Source organism: Leptosomus discolor, chromosome 6 (assembly GCF_034619465.1).
Source record: "Leptosomus discolor isolate bLepDis1 chromosome 6, bLepDis1.hap2, whole genome shotgun sequence".
Classification (NCBI taxonomy): domain Eukaryota; kingdom Metazoa; phylum Chordata; class Aves; order Leptosomiformes; family Leptosomidae; genus Leptosomus; species Leptosomus discolor.
Genome location: NC_141396.1, coordinates 58,341,738 through 58,357,419, shown reverse-complemented (window position 1 = coordinate 58,357,419; position 15,682 = coordinate 58,341,738).

Sequence of the window (15,682 nt, the reverse complement as noted above, 5' to 3'; positions counted from 1 at the left end):
TCCAGGACACGTTCTGATCCTGCACACCTGGAGGTGGGCCACACGTGACTTCATGCCCTGTTAATTTTCCTGGACTTTTCCTAAAAATTAGTGCTGGGAGACATGGCCTTTAAACTGGCAGCGGCAGCTAAAGTGGGAGTTTCCTGCAAGTAAAGTTGCAGGCAATTAAAGATATTTCATCTGACAAAGGTAATTAATGACTATTAGTTCCAGTGATTGCTGCGGTGAGGTACGACTGACAAAGTGTCAGAGTGACTTTTGCAATGTAGTGATTTGAGCTGCTTTGTTCACGAGGGGCTTGTCAATGTTTTACTCTTCAATCCTTTATTTTACCTGCATTACTACAGCAGCAAACTGGAACACCAGCAAAGTCCTGGTGAACATAATATGGGCATCAATAATGTTCCAAATGGGAATGGTGGGGTAAAACATCCATGGCAAAATTTACATCCCCACTGAGGTACAACCTGGCTGAACATCATGAAACTGCCAGCATATTCATCAAATATAAGAGGTGGCCAAGGAGCTCTTTAAATCACCATTATTTTCAGTAACACCGAAGTGCTGAGGAAGTTGCTGAAAAGCCTGGAAGAGAGCTGAAGTTGTGCCAGTGTTTTAAAATGGCAAATTGGGCAAGCCAAGTATTTATAAGGCTAATACTGTTACTGATTTACCGCTTGAAATTGATCCTTGGCAAAAATGTGGAACAGCTGATAAAGGACTCGAATAAAAAATTACAGGAAATAAATACGATTAAAATAAATCACATTGATGTCTTACTTTGATTGCAGCTCATGGTTCACAGCTGATGGTGATATAAAGAATTCACTCCTCAATAATGAATCTGACTTGACAACACTCAACACTTCCATGAAAAAGTGAAGAAGAAACCAATATGAGGTTCAAACTGTCCAATATTTGCTAATGACTCATGGACTGGAAAAGGTGCAAATACATAAAATGAAGTCGCTTGACAGAGAAATGGCGATGCAAACTGGCCGGGGGCATTTTAGCCCAGCCTGAGGGAAAGACACAACCCAGGAGCAGCGGGATGGGACCCTTGTTGCAGGCGGGGAGGCACGGCCGCATCAGGGCGCATCAGGAGCTGAACATATGGTACTGTTCAGCATTTTGGGGACAAACCAACTTATTTCTTACCTGTGCAGGGGCTGTGACCAGCTATGGATTTTATTCTGGTCACCGGCCGGGAGCCTTCGATTTCAGTTCGTTGCCTTTTCGCTGTTCCCTCCCTCCACACCGCTGCCAGGCAGTCAGCCTCAGCATTGCAGTTCTCTCAGCCGTGTAATTTCCCATGCTGGCCAAGTCAAATACTTTCCCTGATCATCCTAAAAAGCAAGACAGATGGGCCCTTTCTCTGGATCCCCCAGTGCATTGCTGTTGTTCCTCTGTCTAGCTAACAGTTTCGGTGGTGGGAACAACAGCTTCTGCAACGCTGAACCCCGGCTGCCTGCTCAGTGGATGGGACTAAGCAGGGCTGGGTGCCGCTCCAGGGGTTGATCCCACCCACCCATCACTGCTCTCTGACAGTGACTAGGATGGCAAAAGAGGAAACAGGAGCTATACCCTGCTGGAGCTGTTCCTGACAAACCAGTCCCTAATCCTGCTTCTAGCCACCCTCCCTGCTTCTGGTGAGACCAAACCTGGCCAGGCTGCCCCTGCTGTGGGTCTGGCACCTCTGCAGGAACACAAAACGAAGGGGAAAAACTTTCACCCAAACCACTGCAGCCCTAGTTGCATGAAAAAATTTAATTCCCCAGCCCTGACTGCCTCTCTGGGAGAGGATACATTTTCTGCATGGCTTAGGCATCCACGTTGTCCAGTTCAATCCCCTTCCCACTGCTAGCTGCAGAAGGTGGAAGTCTCTGTGTCGTTCAAAACTACCTGCTGCTGGCGAGGTCCTCAAGTTTGTTCAAGCATTGGCCTGAAACATTGCATTTTTCATCAGTTCAGGGCTGCAAGCTGAGGTCAATGCTTCTTCCTTGTGCCTCTCCATTACCGAATCATGGTTACACACAGGTCCCACCAGCCTTAGCTGCTGGTACAGAGGAGGGCAAGCTTTACTTATCAGGAAAAGCCTCGTCTCTGGGTTCAAGGTGCCAAGTCAACAGTTGAGGTGCCACAAAATCCCAAGACCTGTTTCCTCTTGCCTGAGCTACCATGATTCAATGTTCAAATCACCTGGCTCTTCACAAGACACCTGGCTAGGCAGTCCCAAAGCTTAAACCATGCCTAGTCTGGCTCATTTTGCTAAGGTCCATCATGTGTCCCACCTTTCTCCTGCTCTCACTACTGCCATGGTGGAGCTCTGGACATCAGGAAGCTGTTCACACTTTGGTCAGGGTGGTGCCTCTGCAACATCTCCCTGGACTGACACAGCTGGACCAAACATGGCTGTTTTCAACCCAAAAGAGCCCGTGGCACAGAGACCATGGTGAAAATTAATGTGATCATCTTGCAACCCACTTCTAGATCTGCTAACAGCCTTACACCCTACCCCACAGGTTACCTGTGCTCCTGTCAGGCAGACTTTATCAGGGAAAAGCAGAGCTCACGGTCACGTAGTTTTGCAGTTTAAATGGAGACCTGCTTTCAGGGAGGGGGGAGAAGTAATTTTGATGCAATGCCAAACTTGGCTCTTTCGGCAGGCACCGGAGCATATGGAGCCTCTCGCACAATTGCCTGGGAGTTGCAGGTCTGTGATGTTTTTTCTCTCCTCAGCTGCTTGCCTGGTGCCAAAGTTTCCAGGTGCATTAAGGCAGGATGCCCCTGCCGCGCATCTTGGACCTTCCACCCACACATCACAGCGTTGGGGTGAATATTAAACAGACAGGAGGAGTACAGCAGATGCGAAGTGCGAGTACACTTGCTGGCACAAGGGGTTACACAGTATCTGGAATTTGAACAGAAAAAGAAACTGCAAACCCACGGTATTAAGCAATTAAGCTTTTTCCGAGGCTTTTTAAATGGGTGCAGGTAGATGTTGAGGTGAGATGATGCGGCACTCAGACACACTACTCTGCTTCCCGCAGTTTTGCATCACAGCTCTAAGCCTCACTGGTGATTTCAGAGCACGTTACCCTGACTGAAGCCCTAGGGCTACTTTATAAGCTGTTAATAGTTGCCAACCAAAATGAGTGTCAGGGCTGTTGCTTATTAAAATGAGCATTTAAGGCACCTGGAGAAGACTGTAAGTAGCATAAGCTCTTTAAGTTCCTTCCAAAACCCCCAAAGTGGCCAGCATTTGCATGCAGAACAGAGCAAATAACTTCTAAACGAGACCTATTTGACAGCAAATCTGCTGCTCCTCAGACCAGCTTCTCTGTCACTTTTACTCTCACATGTCTCCAAGACAGCATGTACCCATCCGCCACGTGCACACCACAGCATCTTCCCCAGGTGATTCCTGAATCACTGGCGTGTGACTGTCCTACACAGGGCTATGCCCTGGTTTCCCCAGCTTTAGGTGCAAGGCAACACCTCTGGCCACACAGACTCCTGTCCCAAGGTGACATGGCTTTTGGGGTACACTGGACACTTCATCTGGTCCTGGAGCATCTGCACTGGTTTTCGTCCTCCTGTTCCTCATTCCTCTGGCTGGCAGCCCCAGCTGAGCAGCGGCTCCCACCCCACCCCACTTCTCCTGGCTCCCTTCTTGCTCCTGGAGGTGCCCAGAGGAGATCTCTGATGGCTCGGTGGAGCCTGTTTCCCTACATGCTGGTATGGTGGTGCTCCCGGAGTCAGGGCTGCTCCTCTGCTCAAGGGCTCGTAGTGATGATAATCACTTCATAAACCAAATGAGCCGTGCCCCAGATCAAATGGACTAATAAAAGGCTGGGGGTTTGCACCAGTATTCCTGTGAAACACCAGTTTGCAATGGCCTTTAAACACTTCAAAACCATAAAGTAGGCAAGTTCCTCACAGAGGGGGACTTTTTTCAGGAAAAGTGGGAATTGTCTTAGCCCCAGCCTCTCCAGTGCTGTTAATAGGAGAGTAATTTGTTTCTTTTAGGACACCCTTTCTTACAGAGGGGCTTGCACGCACCCAGTGCAACGCAGCAGGACCCCCATCCATCGCAGGCACCCAGCATCAGTGCCACCCAGGAGATGAAGAATGTTGTGCTTTTACCCCAGCTATTACATGATGATGTGGACCTGCACGCAGCCTGGAGCCCACCAGAAAGAAAAGAGGCAGCTCTGGAGGCACGGCAGAAGGTTAAGGAGACAGCATCTGGCTCCCTGCGGGCTCCGTGGCTTGGCTCAGCCCCTCAGGAGCAGTCAGCCACCGGGGCAGCAGGAGCTGCAGGTGACAGACAGCACGCTCTGCCCGGCTCCGCTGCCGCGGATTTTGGCAGCAGGCAGACAGCGAGATGACTCTGCTAGCTTGCAGGGAAGGAGATGAGGTCAAAAGCACCATCTGGCCCGCTCACCTTTCCACTCCTCTGTGGCAAGATAAGAGTCTGTTCGGCAAGACATGAGGTCAAGGGCTGAGTGTGCTCTTATCTGCTTGAGGGTGGCAGCACAGGGCAGAAAGAGACTGATTATTTTTCATTTCCTTCTGCCAGTAAGGGGGAAAAAGGAGCAATATCCCTTTTATTTTTCCCAGATGTGGTCCTTAGAGATGGCAAGATGCTTAGACATTTTTTTTATTATTTGAAAGGTAATGAAGAACCTAAATAATCTAGATAACCCAAACTTTAGTGGAGACAGTGGAAGCAAAGGAAAAGCACACTTTCTTCCACTAAGCAAGTATCCTCCAGCTTTGCGAGATGCCTCAACTCTGTGCAAAATGAGCAGCGTGTAAATGTTGTTCAGCACTTGGATGCTCAGCTTCAGCCCTTTGTAAGTGGAAAACTTCTTTCTCACTTACCCCCTATGGCTGTTATAATAGCCCTCTGAACCAGATCAAATCCACTGTCTTCCTTCCCCTTCCCCTTCAAGTGCTCTGAATTTTGAGGTATTTCAGAGTAGGATTAGCACTGTATGTTTCCAGACTCCTTTATCCAACTTTGCACCCTCTAACATTTCAATTCCATGAAAAGGCAAAGCCGCCCAGCCTGACTCTTGCCGGCTGGAGTCCCAAGTGATGCATATTGCTCAGAGCCGTGGGCCTCGGGATGTCCGCGAAGCATCAGGGAAGAGGCAGCTCTGAATTAACTCAAGCCTTGCTGCCACTGATACTACATAAACATCCCGCAGCACTGAGTAGGCAAGACAACCAGCATTACCCAGACTGTAGGGTGATATAGTCTCTGAAGAACGGCTCGTTCCTTTTGGGGGGCCAGGATGCTACTTTTTTATGCACAAACGTGCTTGGCAGACTTTAAAGAGACGGGTGAGTACAGGAGCCTTTTTTGTCCTTCGCGTTCTGAGCAGAGCAGCCCAGGAGACATGTGAACACCAACACACATCAGTTTCCCAGATTCATTGCTCTGAGTGCTCCCGTCAAGCAAACGGCACTGCATACCTAAATAGACCCAGGAAAATATGTTCTCCTTGGGCACAGTGATCAGCCCACATGCACTGGAAAATGTCAACACAGATGCATAATTTTCCTACAAAACATACACACATACGAACACACGCACACTTCTTTTCCACGTTGCATCAGCCATTTTAGCTGGTTTTTGGTTATTTTCCTCTTAATTAGAGAGACTGTGCAAATGTATGAAGGACAAAAATCTCTCTCAGCAGAAGCTTAATTACTAAAGCCTCTCTGTGATCAAGGATAAAAGGAAAGGCAAATCAAAGGTAAACTGATTTTCACTGAGGAAAATTCTGTTAGCTTGTTAAATTTTTCTATTGCATCAATTATATGTGATTTGAGGAGATAAAACATTTCCAGAACTCTTTTTGGAGGTTAGCAAAATGCTTTGGAAGTCACTCTGATCGCTCAGGATTAAGTGCTATTTTATTAATCATTATGCACAAAGGGTTGATGTTATAGGCAGAGCTAAGAAATGGGACCAGGAATTAATCACAGAATCACAGGGTGGTTGAGTTTGGCAGGGACCTCCAGAGGCCATTTGGTCCAACCCCCCGTGCTCAAGCAGGGCCACCTAGAGCCAGTTGCCCAGGACTGTGTCCAGACATCTTTTGAGTATCTTCAAAGATGGAGATTCCACAACCTGCCTGGGCAACCTGTGCCGATGCTCAGGCACCCTTACAACAAAAATGTGTTTCCTGAGAACCTCCTGTGTTTCAGTTTGTGCCCACTGCCTCTGGTCCTGTCACTAGGGACCACTGGAAAGAGCCTGGCTCTGTCCTCTTTGCACATTCCCTGAGGTATATGAGGGTCCCTGAGCCATCTCTTCTCTAAACTGATCAGTCCCAGCTCTCTCAGCCTTTACTCATAGGAGAGAGGATCCAACCTCTTCACCATCCTTGTGGCCATTCATTGGACTCTCTCCAGTATGTCCATGTTTCTCTCGCACTGGGGAGGCCACAACGGGACACAGCACTGCAGGTGTGGCCTCACCAGTAGAGGGGAAGGGTCACCTCCCTCAACCAGCTGGCAATGCTTTGTCTAATGCAGTCCAGGACAGCCCTCGCCCTCTTTGTTGCATGTTCAACATGGGGTCCTTTTCTGCCAAGGTGCTTTCTAGCTGGGTGTCCCCCAGCATACACTGGTGCACGGGATTGTTTCTCCCCAGGTGCAGGTCTTTGCACTTCCCCTTGCTGAACTTCAGGAGGTTCCTGTTGGCCCGTTTCTCCAGCCAGTCGAGGTCCCTCTGGATGGCAGTGTGACCCTCCGGTGTATCAGCCACTCCTCTCAGTTTAATGTCATCTGCTAACTTGCTGAGAGTACATTCTGCCCCATTATCCAGCTCATTAATGAAGATGTTAAACAGGGCTGGACCAAGTATTGGCCCCTGGGGTACGCTGCTAGTCACTGGCCTCCAGCTAGACATTGCACCGCTGATCACCACACTCTGGGCCTGGCCATTCAGCCAGTTTGCAATCCACCTCACAGTCTGCTCATCCAGCCCTTGCATTAACACCTTCTCAATGAAGATCTTATGGGAGACAGTGGCAAAGGCCTTACTGAAGTCCAGGTGAACATGAACATGGTCATCACTAAGTGGCATTTTCTGGAGCATTCCCATTCAAAACAACTTTTTTCCACTGAGTATGAAAAAAGGCTACAGAGAGACTAGCTCGCATTCAAACATTAAGCTTAAAGACTTTTCTAGGCAGGTGCGATGAATCTTACTTGGGTATGAATTAATTCAAAACCGGGAGAAGTACAGAAAATTAATTTGCTTCTTTTTTTCTCTCTGATGGCTGTATAAATCTAGGAGGCTGGCAGAGCTTTTTTTCCCTCTTCCTTCTTTTGATTCTCCTCTCACACATAAAAAGTAGAGATACATGGAGGGTCAGTTTTCATCCTGTGGGCCTAGGACATCTGGGCTGTGAAAACCAATTTTTACTGCTGTATCATGCTTGTTGCTGTGCTGTCCATTTGCCAAGCTGTTTTGCTTTCTCTGAGGCCCCTTGGACTCTGTCTAATCTAACGAAACTTGTAATCTTCAAATTTCGCCATGTCTCCAAATCATTGCAGGTGGCAATATATATTACTACTACAATGCCATGGAAGCAATAAAATGGCAACAAATACTGAAGCTTGTGGTACCCATAGCTATCCTTTGCCATTATAAACCTCCACCATTTAATTCTTTTTGCTTTCATGCATGGTTGCATTCTAGGAAAATATTTTGACTCATGGCTGTCCAGTTACACCTTGAACAGGTCCAAGAATTCATGATGATGGTTGGACTTGATGATCTTAGAGGTCTTTTCCAACCTTAATGATTCTGTGATTCTGATTCTGTGCTCCTCTTTGAGCAACTGGCTAAAAAAAAAGCATCTTGGACCATGGGTGTTTTAAATTCTATTCTGAGCATAGAGACCCATATCAGCAAAAATATTGTGTTTGCAAAGCTGTTTTCTCCATCCCCTGTTCTGTAATATGTGTAATTCCCTTTTACTTTCAGTGGCTCGTGACTTCAGAGCTAGAATTGACTGTTAGTCTAAACCTATTGAAATTAACTGGGTGAGGGTTGGGGGTTTTTTGAAAAGTCTTTAGCTTTAGACTAACAGGACAGAAAAACTTGCAGGGGCTAGCATGTTATTTAGACTGCAATATGACAGATAACTTTATATCGTCACATTCACATCTTCTATTGCAATTAAATCTAGCGTTACATTGTCTGATTGCATGTGGGAAGCAGGGATATAGCCTGTACTCTGACTTACAGTATTCTAGGAATTAATGAAAACAACTTTTTTTGATAGAGAAAAAAATTTTATTCGCTCGTTTTTGTTACTGCCTTCAGGGATCATCTGGAGAATTCTTGTAACTACACATCTCACAAGATTTTAAAGTGGAAAAACATATAATAGCCTCTTTTTTAGCTTCTTTTTCTACCTTTAGAAAAAAAATAGCACAAGTTGAGTGGAAGGTTTTTGGTGATGTGTGGGTGTATTATGTGTATGTCAGACTCACCATGGGGAAGCTAATGAAGAGCGAGGAGTTTTGCACACAACTTAAACATCTCTTCCAATCATTCCTTTGACTGGCATTTCTGGGAAAAGCCAATAGTTTGAGGATTAAAGAAGATGAGATGTGGAGGTGACAGACAGTAACGTTCAGCTGTGGCTGGTGTTGCAACACATCTCTGCAATTTCTGCCGTAAGGCTGATCTGTCTAAGAAGCTGACAAGCTGCCATTTTGCCAGCGGGTTGCTCTATATTCAGACTCTTCTTGCTCTCCATGCCTTGTGGAGCTCAAAAATGCTCCGCCACCCCCATGTATCACCGAGGAGGCAGCCCCACGTGCCCAGCCAACAGTTGCTTGGGTCTTGTGGCACTTCGGTGCTGACTTGTGGAAATGGAGGTTAATCCATTCAGACAGGAAGAGGTTTTGGCAGCCCTTCGCTGTTCTTGTTGTGTGGTGCTTCCGCTTGAGACAGTTAAAATGGACTTTGCAACGAGACAGAGCTCAGGTGTAGGAACAGGGGTTATTGCTTGAAGATGACCCAGCACATCTCAGATGTGAGTAAGCACTCCATAAATCTGTTAGTGAGAGGATCCGGAAAATACAAGCATCTCTTCATCGAAGGTGAGAATTAGATTATATAAACCATTGTTTTGAGAACAGCTCGAGCATTAATTACATGTGGGATTTTTTACTTGGTGGGAAAGAGCACAGTGGGACTTTCTTCTTTAGCCCAAGATTGTGATAGTCAAATACCTCCTTGGAGTGAATTCATAAAATCCATGTAGAATAGGAGATTCACTACAGCTGCATCACCAGACAACAGGGAAATATGTTTTTTAACAGGTGACACACCAGTTCTTCGGCTACTGGCTATTCTTTGTAAATAAGAACATGAATGTCCAAAGGCAAAAATATTGATGCCGTTTCAAGTGATGGCTCCTGTGGTCTCAACAGGATATCATTCTTTTTCAGTTGAGTACTACAGTAAATACAAAGAGCCTTACCACTGGCAACTGCAAGTGTTACACATATTATTGAGCCTGGAGACAAAACAGGAGGCTAAACTTCCAATCCCCAGTTTCATGTCAAAAACAGCCATCCTAAAGATACCAGAGCTTATGCTTTTTTGCCTTTCAACAGTCAGTGGAAATAGATGTTGGATTTACCAGCTGGATTTTTGAGTATCTGCTCAAGAAGTGAGACATGGATGCAACCTGCTCATGGGTGGAAACAGTGCTTCAAAACACACCTGCTATCGACTAGTATTAAATAGGTCACATGTGGTTCTTATTTGGTTTTTGAAAGTCCATGAGGCAAATAGCAGGAAGTCACCACCTAGATAAGTGTTGTTTGTTGGTAACACTTTGCATTTCCTAATTATTGTCCTAATTATTCCACACTGCGATATGGTAGAACATTCATGGCTGAAGCAATGATTGCTGTGTTGCCCATAATATGGTCTGAAAGCATGAAAATGTCCATCGGGTTGGTGCTATTCTTGTGTTGCAGCCCTGCCTTTGCCTGGCCATGGGCCCCATATAGGCCCTCACCCCAACCCTGACCCACTTGGCCCTGGCTCATCCCTGTCCCCATTCCCACAGAGGTGCCCAACATCACCAGGCTGATGCTGAAAGCACTTGCTTGGAAAATGCTGTTGAATGAGGGGAGAGTTTAGGACCAGGTTTATCACTTCCATGAGGTTAATATATCATATATATTATATACTTATGTATATAGCTTCAGGTGCCAAGTTCCTGGCCAAGGCTTGCACTTCAGAAGCTTCCTGAAGGCTCTGCTGTTCCTCACTGGCCATTTATGTGAATCTGCTCCTCTGAGCTCCCTTTCCATTGCTGCTGAACAAACCATAGATACCCAGGACAATCCTAGACAGCAGCCTTATGTTTTAAGTATTGCAATTATGTGCCTAAGGTATGGGTGGATCTTGCCTTTGATCTGTGCACATGCACCATCTCCTTTACTCTTTTACTACCCATTGTAAAATCCTTCCCTCAAAAGGGCTGTGATCTTGGGTGGGGCTTCTTGCTGCTTCCCTGCTGCAGTTGCCAAAAGGATTTATGGGAGGTGCAGCAGTGCTGGACTGGCAGCCCGGGAGAACGAAACACTCTTTGCGTTTGCAGTTCAGGTCTCCACAAAGCAAGAGCTGGGAGCTCCTCTCACAGCACCCACTGTGCTGTAACCCCGCCTCGGTGCAACCTCAGACCAGCCTGTCTGAGCTGGATCAGTGGGGAAGCCTTGCTGTGCCCCTCCCTCAGGAATAACCAATTTGTGAAAATGGTGAGTTCCCACAGCCCAAAGCTTGCAGTCACCGCTGTGTTCATCTCTGAAGCACACATTGACATTAAGCAGCGATGCCTCAGTGCAAAACAGGGTTGCTGTTGTAGGAAGTTTTCTGTCCTGTGCTATGGAACTTGGAAGTCTGCTCCAGCAAGATTTGTAGACTTACAGAATATGAGTTGTCCTCTTCTGACCCACTTATCGGATGTCCCTTAATGTCTCTGAAGACAATTTTTGCATGTGAGGTAAACTGCTCAGCTGCACGATAGGTACTGCTTGATTTTTTTTAAAAAAATCAAAACCCTTCCCTCAAAATAACAACAAACAAGAAGAGCTCTGAGCACGGCTTGTTCCACTCTCCTGCTCCATGGGCTGTTCTGGGGTCATCATTCTACATTTTATTAAATATATTCTTTTTAAACCCTCTCATCTGAAATGCCTTTGAGGGTGGAGTAAGAGGACAAAGGGAAGTGTATGTGGGGGGGTGTGGGCAGAAGAAAGAGGGAAGACGTAAAGATTGACGAGCACTTGCCCCTCCAAGCAGAGCAGAGGGCAGAGAACCCATCCCAGGGCAGGGAGGTGGTGGTTTTGCAGGGTGGAAATAACCCGTAAGAGGGTGATCCCAGCTTGGGCACTCATCCACCCACAGACCTGGTGGAGCCTGGTCCTACTCATAATGCAGAAATAAACACTGGACACAGAGGGGGTGAGTCGTAATGCCAGAGGACCTTAATGCTGAAAGAAGTAGGAGCTTCTCATCCAGGCTTGGAAATGTTTGGTTTAGACCCCCACGTACATTGCGAGGGGGCACAGCCCTGTAGGTAGCCCTGCAATGTGATCAGAGTGCATGGTGGAGGAGAGGCAAGAGCACTGGTCAGGTGCTGTGCCCGTCTTCCTCTGAATCAGCTCTTGGCTGCAAACCCCAAAGGGCTCTGACGTGATAAGGCAAAGAGAAAATGTAGTTGGAGCTGCTTCAATGGTCCACTGGTTTCTGAAGCTAAATCAGCAGAAAGAAAAATGTAGGCAGCAGTGACAGGAGCACTACCAAGTTGTTCTGAGCCCAGTATTTAGATTTTCAAAAAGCAGCAAAGGATGAAGCAGCAACTACAGAATTTGAAGGGACTTGAACAATCGCGCGTGTATTCTCAAAGCATCCTAAAAAGGAAACACACAGTTGCATTTCTTTAATTTCTCTGAGATCTCAAACATTCTACAGATTTCAGAGAAATGGGAGCAAAAAACCTCTCCTACCATTCTGTGAGTCCAACTGGAAAAGTGCTGGGACAAGAAAACAGCTTCATGTGGCCTGTTAGACCAAAGCAGCATGCAGCAAGTAAAGCAACTGTGGATATTGCTTGTCCAAGGACCTTCGTTACATCACCTTGAGGCTGAACTGAAAAGCAAGTCACCGTAGCTTAGTAGGCTCACAAGAAGAGATTTTCTTAAGGCAAAATTTTGAGAGGTTAGGAGAGTTTGCAGTGGCTTTAGTTAAGGGTCTGAGTTCAGTGCTAAATTTATCCATGTTGCTGCTCTGGGCTGACGCTGGGTTTCAGAGGGAAATGAGCTGAAGTCTTGGTATGGAGACATATCACAGCACATGCTCCACTGCAGTTGTGTTGAGTTGTTTTCTATGTCCTTAAATTATACTAAGTGGAATCACTTAATTCACCATTTTATCCCAGCAAGTAACAGTAGTCACACAGTTAAGTGTAGTATCGTAGAACAACACATTCCCTGCCTCCTGGAGTATCTGTATTGCCCTCCCTTGTGTCACCCTTGGTTGTTTGCAAGCCAGAAGATCTGGATTTGAATAGCCAGTTCACTGCCGTTGTGCGATTTGCAAGCCCTATTCACATGTCAAGGTATGAGGTTGGTAGAGGAAAAAAAATCACCTTCTCTCAGTATGAGGTCCCTGAGGATCACTGTGTGGCTTCATGAGGCCATTGCCATCACTTTCCTGTAGCAAACCACAGATCAGACCTTCTCCCACAGCCTGCTTTACATTTGCCTGTTTCCTTTCTCACATGGAGAATCTGACAATAGGGGCACTCCTTAATAGGGACTGAAGTGAAGTTCAACCACATATGAAGAAGCCAAATGTTGCCAGGACAGTTAACTGTGGGAAGAGCTAACCAAGCAGTTTACCCTTACTTGGAAGCAAATAACTACTTTTTCTAAAAAATGCAGACTGGGAGAGGCAGAAGGGCTGAGGCTGGTGAAAGAAACACAGGGTGGAAACCTATAGAAATGATAATAAGAGGGAGTCTTGTGGGATGATCCCAATAGTCACTCGGAGATCTGGGGTTATTTCTCCAGCTTCTGCTTGAGTTCTGATTTTAGTTCCCTCAAATACTACACGCTTTGATACTCACTCTTCCTCACGTTTAAAAATTACTGCCCTTGACCCAAATGGTTAATGACATGCACAGAGAAAACTGCAGTGAGACACCACAGGGTGAACAAGTGCCCAGAGCATCTTAATGGTGGGAGGAGAAACCCCCATTACACCAGTGTTTGGATATGGGCAGCGCCTGGGGCTGTTTCAGAGATGGGTTATTAAAGACCTGAAGACTGCCAGGATCTTACCTGCCCCCAAAACATAGCTTCAAGGCCCAGAGTAAAACCTCAATGGTCCATGAACTATTCATCCTCCTAGTATGAAAGCTACAGAGGTGATACTAATCTAAATCCAAATGTCAGAATTCAGATTGCTGCTAAAATTTAGCTATAATTAAGAAAATAATAAAAAAAATCCAACTAAAAATTTTGAGAATGCTCATTTCTGAGCAGGAGCCAAGAAAACTTGTTTACAGCTCACTCTCCGTTTAGAACAATTAATCACTCAGCCTTGGCTACACTTCCCACAAATCACCTGAAAGGATGTCTGTCAGGTTGTGTTAAGCCAAAGTGCTGTGATAGAGTCAGCTACTGCCTGGGATACGGATGAAAACTGGCATGTTAGCTTACTGCTAATGGCTGATTTACCAAAAAAAAAAAAACAAAAAAGAGAAACTATCCATTGAGATAACAGGGACCACCTTTTTTCTCTTTAATTACTTCCTGATACCTGGACTGAATCCACAATCAAGGAGATGTATCTGACATGCTCCTGGAGCTCCACAGTTGTGGGCTCTTCTCTGACCATGAAGGAATAAAATGCACTCAGAAGCACGCTAAAGATAAAAGAAAGAGAAAAAAAAAAACAACTTTGTAAACAAGGAACAATTTATTCCACTATTCTTTGGAAGAGCTACTGTCCTGATGGAGTGGCAGAAGAAGTGGCCTTAACAGTAGATATGAACCTGGAAAACACCAGAAAAACATGAGTTTCTGTGGGCAAACCAACCCACAAGGTGACTTTTTGCATTTGGAAATTCTGGGTTTTTCCTTGGCCAGGGGCCAGGTGAGGGACGGGCTCTGCAGCTTCATCTTCAGCCGTGGGTATCCTCTACCGCTGACCCTCACCTTCCTGGCTTGGTTGCAGACCTGCCTGGTCACTAGGGATGTGCCTGGAGACCCAGCTGGTGGCCATCATTTTATCTGCATGGGGAGTCTAAGTGGCTGGTGTAGACTGTCAGAGGTTGTTACACCAGTTAGAAAAGAGATAAAAATGATAAATATCTCTCATTCATCAGCATATCAGGTAAGTTACACACACTGTAAAAGGAACCAGAAGCTGAGTTTAGAGTTTTATGTGAGAGCAAGAGAGTATCTCGATCTGAAATAGTTATTTTTGTTTAAATGAGAAATAAAGTCTAGATGAACATGTGCTATGTTCTCAAACCTTCCCTGAAGGAACATGAACTTTATAGATTTATAGGCCTATCTGGAAATATTCAGCAGCATTCACTTAGGCCATTATCACACATAAACCAGCCCAGGTACAGACTTCTAATTACCTTTAACAAAAGTAAAGTGTCTAGAACATAATTTCTTGGCATTTTCAGTTGCATTTTTTCCCTATACTGCAGACATAAAGGGATCGTTGTGGCTCTCAGCTGATGCCTAAGAAGCACCAATGAAAACAGAGACATCAAATATTGAGAAGTCTCTTATTTATACATTATATCTGCAAAACAATTACTTTCTTCAGTTAAGCAATGAGTTACTGTTTTAATCTGTTTCCATGTCTCCTTTCCTGTTCCAGTGTAAGGTCTTCATCAAGAAGAGTTTTCCATTTAGAAGATCCATCAGCCTGTCTACGCTATCTTTCCGAATATACTTACAATTATTTTGCCTCCAAATGAATGCATTTGCATTTCATAATGCATTCTGACTCCAAAACACATTTCAGAAAAATTACATGCCAAAGAGATATTCTAGAATACATTTCAGTTGACTTCTCCTTGAAGTAATAGTTATTAGTGTTAAAAGTTGTTTTTTTCGTTAATATCATTGTCTAAAATTAACAGCAATAAGCAACAATTTGAGGTGTAGAATGTTGCTAATCAGATTGAAATTGAAATATCAAGTCATTTCATTAAATACTCAAGCAAGTCACCTTAGACAGAAAGTCAGTCTGGACCACCAAAGACATCTGGGCTGACATCAGCTACAGACCTGCTCCTCAGCACTCTGAACTAGGCTCAGTAGCATTTGTTAATAACATCAGAGTCAAGGAACACTTCAAAAGCTTCAGGTTTTGGGTTTTTTTTTGTCTGACCTTTCTGACCACCACTGAAATGTTTTAGATAAATGGCAAGGCTATCTCCAGATCCCCATGAAGACACCAGCATCCTTGCAGTTATGCAACTTCATTAATTAGAGCTGGCTGTCTCCAGAGTAAAAGATCTGCAGAGGACGAAGAGGAACAGGGCGCAAAGTAGCAATACAGGAGCGGGGACATTGGTTCATAACTTACGCTCCTGTG